The following is a 12,425-nucleotide window of genomic DNA, read 5'->3' on the forward strand; positions in this document are numbered from 1 at the left end:
GTTGAGATTAGCTACTGAGATAAGCTTTACACCTGATGAAATGTTGTTAAAATGTGTCTGTGGTTTTAAATGTCTGTTTGTCCATAATGTTGTCATGTTTACATTGCCTATCCAGCTTAAGCTAGACAATCCTGAACCACAGATTTTGCATGTAGTAACGATAGATGGACTCAAAATCACATATCCATTTTTAGCTTGGTCTGATGGTTTCCCCATGTGAACAGCATCCAAACGTATCATGTAGGACAATAATGAAAGACAGAATTAAATTATGGAAGAGGGCATTTTAATGGGAGATATTCATCAAACAAAATACCGCCCCAACAGAATGGCATTTAGAGTATATTTGAGGAGGTACTAGGTCTTGACTTGGAGAGGTGTCATGATGTTATTATGTCAGTGTTATCATCATGACTAAACCAGTTGGAGATTACAAGCGTCTATGCCTAAACTGAATCCTAAAGAAACCCACCCCTCGTCACAGACCTCTTATTATACACTTGACATTTCTGACAATACAAAGTACAAATTCTAGCTTAGCATGGCAACATGACAATCATGAACGGCAGAAATAAATAATGAAAGAGTTTTTTTTTACTGTGCAATATTTATAGCATTTCCATGACTTTTCAACACTTGTTCTCTCATGTGTCTCTCTTGTCCCTCTGCAGCAGACATACAGTATAGCGTGCAAAATGTTTGGAACATCGAATCACAGTATTGAATCGCAATACATATTGCATTGGCTGTCGTGATATGGTATTGTGAGGTCCCTGGTGATTCCCAGAAGAATGTCATGATTTTCCCCTCTTTTTTACTGGTTTGTCACAAACTGTATTCCCACATACACATTTTTAGAAACAACTGCTCTAAAATATTGGCATTGTTGTGTGTGTGTATGTATTTATGTTTGGTTCCACAAATGGGAAAACATTCCTTCTAAACTTTAAGGATATTAAAGTACAAAAGAACAGTGAGAACAGTCTTTAAACAGTCTTTAAGCAGTCTTTAAACGGGCTTTAAACAGCCAGACGTCTAGAGCTCCATTATATCATCTATGCATGACGTCTTCCTCTCGCTGGGGAGGTCGAAAAAATCCTCACCATGTTCTCCTTTATGGAGTCCTTCACTATGAATTTAGTGATGACAACGTCTCTCTTCTGGCCGAGGCAGTGACACACTGGTCCTCTGTTGCTGGGTTCCAAGCTTGGTCCATGAGGAAGACGCCCCAGGCGGCTGTGAGGTTTAGCCCGACCCTTCCGGCTTCGAATGACAGCAGCATGATCAATGAGCTGCCAGGTGCATCGCTCTGGAACTCCTGGATCACCTGAGCCAGCCTCTTCTGGCTCAGTGCCGTCCAGACTCACAAGCTTGAAACCCTCCTCCCTGAGTGGGACCTCCAGTTAGAGTGAGGAAGCGTGTGAACAGAGACAACCAGACTCTTGATGCAGTTGTCTTGTGCAGTCCTTACACTGTTCCTGGAGAGCTACCCTCCTGTAGGTTTTTGCTACAAACCCAGTTGTAACTAACCTGATTCAGCTTACCAACCAGCTAATTATTAGAATCAGGTGTGCTAGATTAGTGTTGGAATGATAACCTACAGGACGGTAGCTCTCCAGGAACAGGGTTGGATAGCCCTGCTTTAGAGCCTCCACCTTGGAGCTGCTCCTCCAGTTCTCTGAGAGGTTGTTCTCTACTTGATCTGTCCCTCTGCACAGAGGGCACACCTGCTCGGTACATATGACCTCTGCGATGTGATGAAGGGCAGACAGACAGTCCAGACACACAGCACACTCCTCATCAGAGCCACTGCCTAGCACCAGCCTCAGTCTCCCTATCAGACATTCTCTCAACTCTGCAGGAGTCAGAGCTACCACACCTGTGTGTGTAGTGGTCTTGCCCGGTAGGTCATGGTGGCAGCAGAACTGTCTCAGCCTGATCAGGATAGCCAGAACATCCGCACAGTTCCTGATGACGGTCCCCTCCGCAACATACCTGCTGATGGTGGTGCATCCCTCTGGGCATGCCAGCTCATATTCCTCCCTCTCTTTGTCAGCTTCACCTCTTCTACACTAACGCTCTTCTCCGGCAGAGAGACCAGAGGCTGCCCACACACACGGCTGGTCTTCGTACGATGCAGCGTGATACACTTCACCAGAGCTTGTAGGTTCTGAAGGCCGGTCTTGTCCCCCTGTGTGACAGGTCTCTGTATGACTCTGTTCCACCACTCTCTCATGTCGAACGGCTTCAGACGCAGAAATGCCACCAGCATCCACAGATCCCTCTGAAATGGAAAAACCCCCACTAAGTAAGTGTTCATAGAAGGGGATGCAAATAGCCTGGCTAGCCTATATTAATCATGGTATCATGTGATGACAGGTGCTGACCTAGTCTAATGGTCGGCTGTATGTGGCTAGTAGGCCTATGTGTAGCTATCTGTAACATCATTATCCACACCCCACTGGGAAATCATCATTGTCATATTCCATTTTTTTTATAGGATGGCGCAATTACTGTAGCTACATGTGCTTACCTCTACGCAGCACAGCCTTCAATATGTGAGACTCAATGTGTGCCCACAAACTGGTATAGTCTCGGGGATTGATAATGGAGAAATTATACAATCGGCACTTCTGGCACTGGGATAAAACCATGCAGCCAAGAGGCAGCTTTAAAAACTGTGATATGCTGTCAAACACACACATAAATGACAAATAGTTTAGTAAGCTAGCTAGCTAGTTAGTTAGATGAGTTGATCATGTTGGCTAACAGTCACTCACAGCAAACAGGACCCTCTGTGATGATAACTACTTTAACAAACTAGGTTAGCTAACCTTAGCTTGGTAGATTATAGCCACATCAATGATAAACAGCAATAAAAAGCTAGTATACTATGAATATCTACGAATAACTTAGGTAGCTACACCAAAGACACAGCTCAAAGTGAATGGAAAAATGTTAGCCTAACTGAAATTCCATCTCTGCTGACCAAGACCACACTCAACAAAACACAGCAGCCACGCAAAACGGTCTTGAGTGGCAACAAATCTGCCCAATTTGCTGATTAGTTTTCCATACACCCACTACTTTTGATCCTTCTACTTCTGTTGATCCTCCCATTTCTGTTGACACATCCACTTCCAGACACACTCCACATATGCAGTTACCCTTGACTCGACTGTAACCGTGGTGGTTGGCTAGGCTGGCTAGGCTAGGCTAATAGCTAGTTGTCTAAATAGCTAACGTTAGCTGGCTGGCTAGCTTGCTGGCTAAGATAACTGTATATAGCTAACATTCTTTGAAAGCTGGTTAGATGGCATTATGTATTTCCAAAACTTTGGTTTCCAAAACTTTGGTTTACTTAATTGTAGCTATAAGCTAGATGTTGATAGCAACTGGCTGACTCATGCACAGACTGGTAGGGCTTGTAACAATAAATGTATAAAGTATTTTCTTGTAAGTTGGCTGAAAATGTAATTGAAACCAGTAGTCATCGATACAAACGATTTGGTTTAATTTGAAGTTATACATTTGAAGTTATTTCTGTTGGAGTTTACATTATAGAGAATAGGCTGGCTTGCCGGGTCCTCTATATTACATCACACCCGGGAAAACATTTTCCGACATGACTTTGGCATTCTTTGGAATTTTATGTAATAACTTGAAAATTGAACTTTGCATTGGGACTTTTGATGCGTATACTAATGCAAATCCATATGTTACATGTGGTTACGTTTATGCTACCTACCCTTTAACCTTTACTTCATACCCATCCCGGATCTGGGAGCATCCTCATCAAAAAAGCTGACTAGCATAGCCTAGCCTAACGGGACAGGGATATCACATAATATAATTTCATGAAATCACAAGTCCAATATAGCAAATGAAAGATAAACATCTTGTGAATCCAGCCATCATTTCCAATTTTTTAAATGTTTTACAGCGAAAACACAATATGTATTTATATTTGCTAACCACAATAGCCAAACACACAACGGCATATTTTCACCATGTTTCCACCGCATAGGTAGCCTTCACAAAACCCACAAATAGAGATAAAATTAATCACTAACCTTGAACAACTTCATCAGATGACAGTCTTATAACATCATGTTATACAATACATTTATGTTTTGTTCGAAAATGTGCATATTTATAGCTACAAATCCTGGTTTTACATTGCAGCCACCATCACAAATAGCACCAAAGCAGCCAGAATAATTACAGAGAGCAACGTGAAATACATAAATACTCATCATAAAACATTTATGAAAAATACATGGTGTACAGCAAATGAAAGATAAACATCTTGTGAATCGAGCCAATATTTCCGATTTTTTAAAGTGTTTTACAGCGAAAACACAATATAGAATTATATTAGCTCATCACAATAGCCAAACACACAAAGCTATTTATCCACCGCCAGCATAGATTTCACAAAAACAGCAATATAGATAAAATGTATCACTAACCTTTGGACAACTTCATCAGATGACAGTCTTATAACATCATGTTATACAATACATTTATGTTTTGTTCGAAAATGTGCATATTTAGAGCTGCAAATCGTGGTTATACATTGTGAATATGTAGCAACAATTCACCAAAATCTCCGGAGATATTTTGGACAGTCACCTAATCTAATCAAAGAACTCATCATAGGGCCTCCCGGGTGGCGCAGTGGTCTAGGGCACTGCATCGCAGTGCTATGCTGCGCCACCAGAGTCTGGGTTCGCGCCCAGGCTCTGTCGCAGCCGGCCGCGACCGGGAGGTCCGTGGGGCGACGCACAATTGGCTTAGCGTCGTCCGGGTTAGGGAGGGTTTGGCCGGTAGGGATATCCTTGTCTCATCGCGCTCCAGCGACTCCTGTGGCGGGCCGGGCGCAGTGCGCGCTAACTGAGGGGGGCGGGTGCACGGTGTTTCCTCCGACACATTGGTGCGGCTGGCTTCCGGGTTGGAGGCGCGCTGTGTTAAGAAGCAGTGCGGCTGGTTGGGTTGTGCTTCGGAGGACGCATGACTTTCGACCTTCGTCTCTCCCGAGCCCGTACGGGAGTTGTAGCGATGAGACAAGATAGTAATTACTAGCGATTGGATACCACGAAAAATTGGGGAGAAAAGGGGATAAAATTTAAAAAAAAAAAAAAAAAAAAAAAAAAAAAGAACTCATCATAAACTTTACTAAAAAATACATGTTGTACAGCAAATGAAAGATACACTGGTTCTTAATGCAACCGCTGTGTTAGATTTAAAAAAATAACTTTACTACAACATACAAAATGCATTATTGTGAGACAGCGCTCACATATTCTCCACCCTGTTAGGGTCAACATATTCCACAGAAATACGAAATAACATCATAAATTGTGTCTTACTTTTGCTGAGCTTCCATCAGAATGTTGTGCAAGGAGTCCTTGGTCCAGAATAAATCGTTGTTTGGTTTTAGAATGTCCATTTCTTCTGTCGAATTAGCAACCTTGGCTAGCCATGTGGCGCGAACATGCCCATCAACTCTTGGCGCAAAGAACGGAAAATTCCAAAAGTCCCAATAAACGTTGAATAAACTGATACAACTCGGTTGAAAAATCCTTTATGATGTTTTTCTCTCATATGTATCAAATAAAATCAGAGCCGGAGCAATTCGCCGTGTATACCGGACGCTCTTCAGAAGACAATGTCGAGGTCCCCCGCGCGCCGTCGACAACAAACAAAATACCGGACCTGCCACTCCAAAAGCTCTTATTTGGCCTCAGATCAAGTTAGACACCCCATTCAACCTTCCACTGCCTGTTGACATCTAGTGGAAGGCGTATGAAGTGCATACATATCGATAAATAAAAGCCAGTTGAATAGGCAGGCCCTGAAACAGAGCCTCGTTTTCAGATTTTTCACTTCCTGTATGGAAGTTTGCTGCCAAATGAGTTCTGTTTTACTCACAGATATAATTCACAGTTTTAGAAACTTCTGAGTGTTTTCTATCCAATAGTAATAATAATATGGATATTGTATGATCTAGAACAGAGTACGAGGCCGTTTAATTTGGGCACGATTTTTTCCAAAGTGAAAACAGCGCCCCCCTATTGACAAGAAGTTTTAAGGACACTGACACACATGGATGTTACAGCCCGGTCTCCCCTCCTTAACTTCTTGCGACTACAGGGGGTGCTGTTCCGAATTAGCATTTTGTCGTCTCCAAATTAAACTGCCTAGTACTCAATTCTTGCTCGTACAATATGCATATTATTAATTATATTGGATAGAAAACACCTTCTAGTTTCATACAACGTTGAAATTATGTCTGTGGGTGACCCAGAACTCTTTCTACAGCGAAATCCATGACAGACAGTGAAAGGTCTGAGAGCGAAGCTCTGGTTTCAGATCAGTTTTTAAGGTCTCTGTCTATCCTATGGAACGACACGAACTGCACCCGCCTTCCCCTGGATGTCAGTAACCAATGAGAAGTGGAATGGGCCTTCTAGGTAGCTCTCAGAGGTTATAAAAGACCAAGGAGTGAGAGTAGCCCCCCTTTCGACGCTCGCCCTTACGCAGGATGGGACCTCCGGACGCCATTTTCACAGGCTCGGTTATCAACTTGAAATGTATCCGTCTGTAATTTAATTCGATATAGGACTTAGAAACATCATAAGGTAGTTAATTTAAACCGTTTTATAGCAATTGATATCCGTTTAGTGCGATTTTGAGGAATTTCTTTGTTGTGCACTCTGAAACTTTGGACACGTTTTGGGGTGTCGTTCGATCGTTAGTGGATATTTCGAAGGACAGAGGACATCTATCGACCAAAAGACGTTTATAACATAGAAAGGATACATTGCCCAAGAATATGATGGAAGAACAGCTCAAAGTAAGCAATATTTAATATGATAAATTGTTGTTCTGTCGAAATATTTTAAACGCATATTTCGCCATTTTGTTTGGTATAGCTTCACCTGGCGAACCCTGTATTGAAAAGTAAGGATAATTTTAAAAATGTAAATCAGCGGTTGCATTAAGAACTAATTTGTCTTTCGATTCCTGTCAACCCTGTATTTTTTAGTCAAGTATATGATTAGCTTTCAATTAAACTAGATCACTCTGATAGATGACGTCAGACATATTGAGGCTTGATTTCCTAGTATTTTTATTGTGTAACCACGGTTTTGTATGGCTAAATATGCACCTTTTCGAACAAACTGTATATGTATGTTGTAAAATGATGTTACAGGAGTGTCATCGGAAGAATTCTGAGAAGGTTAGTGAAAAAATTAATATCTTTGGCGGTGATTACGTTATAGCGCTCTTTGGCTGGAATCGATGCTCTGGTAACGTTTGCACATGTAGTATGCTAACTTATCGATTTATTGTGTTTTCGCTGAAAAACGCTTAGAAAATCTGAAATATGGTCTGAAATCACAAGAACTGGGTCTTTCCATTGCTATGCTTTGTCTATTTTTATGAAATGTTTTATGATGAGTAAATTGGTCATACACGTTGCTCTATCTAGTAATTCTAGTCGATTTGTGATGGTCGGTGCAATTGTAAACTGTGATTTCTACCTGAAATATGCACTTTTTTCTAACAAAAACTATCCTATACCATGAATATGTTATCAGACTGTCATCTGATGTTTTTTTTTATAGGTTATTGGCTATCAATATCTTAGTTGAGCCGAATTGGTGATAGCACCTGAAGGAGTAAGAAACTGATGGAGTTAGAATAGTGGTGTATTTTGCTAACGTGTTTAGCTAATAGATTTACATATTTTGTCTTCCCTGTAAAACATTTTAAAAATCTGAAATGGTGGCTTTATTCACAAGATCTGTATCTTTCATCTGGTGTCTTGGACTTGTGATTTAATGATATTTAGATGCTACTATCTACTTGTGAAGCTATGCTAGCTATGCTAATCAGTGTGTGGGGGGGGTGGGGGGTGATCCCGGACCCGGGGTAGAGGCTCGTGAAAGGTTAACTAACCCCCTTCCCTGGGGGGCTATGGTGTGCTGGGTGTGGGACTGCCCTTTCCAGGCATATGTGGGTTTGGTGATGCGGAGCGACTCAAGCCCTAATGCCTATCCCGGAAGGACGCCGGGGGACAGGGGAGGAGGATGAGCAGATGGACGAGTAGGGGGATGGGAGGAGTACAGGGAGGGATATGAGGAGGGAGGGTGAGGGGCAAGGGAATCCTATGGGAGCCCAGACAACGGAGAGAGAGAGGAGGAAGGGCTCTGAGCAGTGAGCACCGCCCAGATTAGCAGAGTAGTGGAGAGCAGAGCTGGAGATAAAGAAGAGAGTCGCCAAACTTACTTACATTTAAACCGTCTTCATTTTAATTTGACTTTAGTAACAACGAGGGCTTTGTGTTGGAGCCTATTTCTTCCTTTTTAAGAAATAAGAGGTAGGCCTACCTGTTTGACAGATGGAATTAGGCTACCAGCTGCTATATCCAAATTTGTAGGTAAATTCCTCCACCCACCATGCACTCTTTAAATAGCCTACCTCCATGTGAATGTCTGTTAAAACCAAGACTTGAATTGAGGGGGTATGGGAGGGTATGCCTACCTTTTATTAAAGAAAATGGCAAAAAGCACAGGCTAGTGTCTGGCTAGACTGTAAACTCTCCTTCCAGACTCACATTAAGCATCTCCAATCCAAAATTAAATTTAGAATCGGCTTTCTATTTCGCAACAAAGCCTCCTTCACTCACGCTGCCAAACATACCCTTGTAAAACTGACTATCCTACCAATCCTCAACTTCAGCGATGTCATTTACAAAATAGCCTCCAACACTCTACTCAGCAAACTGGATGCAGTCTATCACAGTGCCATCCGTTTTGTCACCAAAGCCCCATATACCACCCACCACTGCGACCTGTATGCTCTCGTCGGCTGACCCTCGCTACATATTCGTCGCCAGACCCACTGGCTCCAGGTCATCTATAAGTCTTTGCTAGGTAAAGTTCCGCATTATCTCAGCTCACTGGTCACCATAACAACACCCATCCGTAGCACGCGCTCCAGCATGTATATCTCACTGGTCATCCCCAAAGCCAACACTTCCTTTCGCCGTCTTTCCTTCCAGTTCTCTGCTGCCAATGACTGGAACGAATTGCAAAAATCTCGTACTAAATTTAAGCATCAGCTATCTGTGCAGCTTACCGATCGCTGTAGTTGTACACAGCCCATCTGTAAATAGCCCATCCAACTACCTACCTCATCCCCATCCCCATTGTTTTTATTAACTTTTTTGCTCTTTTGCACACCAGTACTTCTACTTGCATGTCATCATCTGCACATCTATCACTCCAGTATTAATTTGCTAAATTGTAATTACTTCACTACTGTGGCCTATTTATTGCCTTACCTCCTTACTCCATTTGCACACAATTTTCCTATTGTGTTTTTGACTGTACTTTTGTTTATCCCATGTGTAACTCTGTGTTGTTGTTTTTTGTCGCACTGCTTTGTTTTATCTTGACCAGGTCGCAGTTGTAAATGAGAACTTGTTCTCAACTAGCCTACCTGGTTAAATAAAGGTGAAATTAAAAATGTATAAATAAAAACAGGCCTGATCCTTGTTATTTTAATATTTTGAAGAAAATAAAACATCTGATCATATAAAGTGATCTATATCTTTATGCTAGAAACAAGCTGTAAAATACCCGGGAAATACGTGACTCTGATGCATAAGGGGATATCATTGTTTTGATTATTTGACATTCAGAGGCTGATCTACAACCTTCTATAGCCGAGGAGACTTTGCTTGGAAAGTAATCTAATTTTGTCACTATTAATTGATTAAGCTATTCACTTTCTATACAATAGAATATGTTTAAACCCATAAATATTTTAGGGAAACACTTGTGACCTTCTCTCGTTGGGTTAAGCCACGGAAGAAGAGAGGCCAGCCACAGGAGTCGCTAGAGCGCGATGGGACAAGGACATCCTGGCCAGCCAGACCCTCCCCTAACCTGGATGACTCTGGGCAAATTGTGCCCCTCATGGGTCTCCCGGTCGCGGCCGGCTGTGACACAGCCTGGGATCAAACCCTGATCTATCACTGCCTTAGACCGCTGCACTACTCAGGAGGCCATGCTCAGATTCTTAATTACATCTCAGATTGAACTATTTGCCAACAGGGACAGTTTCATCGCAAACAAGACATACTGATGTGGCATTGGAGAAATATGAATAGATGAACACATAGGCCTATTGTCACGTTCCTGACCTATTTTTATGTTATTTTGATTATTGTTTAGTTGGTCAGGGCGTGAGTTGGGGTGGGCATTGTATGTTGTGTGTGTTTTGGTTAGTCTATGGGTGTTGTATGTGTATGGGATAGAGTTTGTTAGGTTGTCTAGTTATGTCTATGGCTGCCTAGATTGGGTCTCAATCAGAGACAGCTGTCATTCATTTGTCTCTGATTGGGAGCCATATTTAAGGTAGCCATAGGCAGTAGGCTTTTGTGGGTAGTTGTCTTGTTTAACGTTTGTTGCTTGTCTGGGCACTTGCGTTATTTAGCTTCACGATCATTTGTTGTTTTTTGTTTGTTTGTATAGTGTTTTCGTTTCATGTTCATCTTCGTTCATTTATTAAAAGAAGATGGCTTATTTTCCTCATGCTGCGTTTTGGTCCGAATCTCTTCCACACGATCGTGACAGAACTACCCACCACAACAGGACCAAGCGGTTTTATGAGGCAAAGGCAAGGCAGAGTGGCTGGAAGCCCGAGAGGCTCACCCAAAAATTTCTTGGGGGGAGGCTAAAGGGGAGTGTGGCGAAGCCGGGTTGGATACCTGAGCCAACTCCCCGGGCTTGCCGTGGAGTGAGAGGGCGTCGTACTGGTCAGACACTGTGTTATGCGGTAAAGCGCACGGTGTCCCCAGTACGCGTGCTTAGCCCAGTGCGGGCTATTCCACCTTGCCGCACTGGGAGGGCTAGGTTGGGCATCGAGCCGGATGCCATGAAGCCGGCCCAACGTATCTGGCCTCCAGTACGTCTTCTCGGGCCGGTGTACATGGCATCAGCCTTACAGGTGGTGTCCCCGGTTCGCCTGCATAGCCCAGTGCGGGCTATTCCACCTCGCCGCACTGGCAGGGCTACGGGGACCATTCAACCTGGTAAGGTTGGGGAGGCTCGGTGCTCAAGAGCACGTGTCCTCCTTCACGGTCCGGTATATCCGGCGCCACCTTCCCACCCCAGCTCAGTACCACCAGTGCCTACACCACGCACCAGGCTTCCAGTGCATCTCCAGAGCCCTGTTCCTCCTCCACGCACTCTCCCTATGGTGCGTGTCTCCAGCCCAGTGCCTCCAGTTCCGGCACCACGCACCAAGCCTCCTGTGCGTCTCCAGAGCCCTGTACGCACTGTTCCTTCTCCCCGCACTCGCCCTGAGGTGCGTGCCCTCAGCCCGGTACCTCCAGTTCCGGTACCACGCACCAGGCCTAGAGTGCGCCACGAGAGTCCAGTGTGCCCTGTTGTTGTTCCCCGCACTAGCCTGAAGGTGCGTGTCCTTAGCCCGGTACCTCCAGTTCCGGTACCACGCACCAGGCCTACAGTGCGTCTCAGCCGGCCAGAGTCTGCCGTCTGCCCAGCGGCGCCTGAACTGCCCGTCTGCCCAGCGGCGCCTGAACTGCCCGTCTGCCCAGCGGCGCCTGAACTGCCCGTCTGCCCAGCGGCGTCTGAACTGCCCGTCTGCCCTACGCCGTCTGCCATGAGCCTGCAAAGCCGCCCGTCTGCCATGAGCCTGCAAAGCCGCCCGTCTGCCATGAGCCTACAGAGCCGTCCGCCAGACAGGAGCCGCTAGAGCCGTCCGCCAGACAGGAGCAGCTAGAGCCTTCCGCCAGACCGGATCAGCCAGAGCCTTCCGCCAGACCAGATCAGCCAGAGCCTTCCGCCAGACCGGATCAGCCAGAGCCTTCCGCCAGACCGGATCAGCCAGAGCCTTCCGCGAGCCATGACCAGCCAGAGCCGTCAGCGAGCCATGACCAGCCAGAGCCGTCAGCGAGCCATGACCAGCCAGAGCCGTCAGCGAGCCATGACCAGCCAGAGCCGTCAGCGAGCCATGACCAGCCAGAGCCGTCAGCGAGCCATGACCAGCCAGAGCCGTCAGCGAGCCATGACCAGCCAGAGCCGTCAGCCAGCCATGACCAGCCAGAGCCGTCAGCCAGCCATGACCAGCCAGAGCCAGCCAGCCAGGATCCGCCAGCCAGCCAGGATCTGCCGTCCCTCAGCCCGGAGCTGCCGTCCCTCAGCCCGGAGCTGCCGTCCCTCAGCCCGGAGCTGCCGTCCCTCAGCCCGGAGCTGCCGTCCCTCATCCCGGTGTTGCCCCTTATCCCGGTGCTGCCCCTTATCCCGATGCTGCCCCTTCAGTTAGGTGGGTTTAGTTGGAGGGTGGTCATTGGGGGGGGGATACGGAAGCGGGGAGTGACTATG

At 45.3% G+C, this 12,425-nt stretch overlaps 1 pseudogene; it reads right to left on the reverse strand.

Annotated features, from left to right (window-relative positions):
* Positions 1-582: 582 nt before the first annotated feature.
* Positions 583-3,069, reverse strand: LOC139553074 (helicase-like transcription factor pseudogene; annotated as a pseudogene).
* Between the last annotated feature and the right edge of the window lie 9,356 nt (positions 3,070-12,425).

The sequence above is a fragment of the Salvelinus alpinus genome, chromosome 25 (genome assembly GCF_045679555.1).
Source record: "Salvelinus alpinus chromosome 25, SLU_Salpinus.1, whole genome shotgun sequence".
In the NCBI taxonomy this organism is placed as follows: domain Eukaryota; kingdom Metazoa; phylum Chordata; class Actinopteri; order Salmoniformes; family Salmonidae; genus Salvelinus; species Salvelinus alpinus.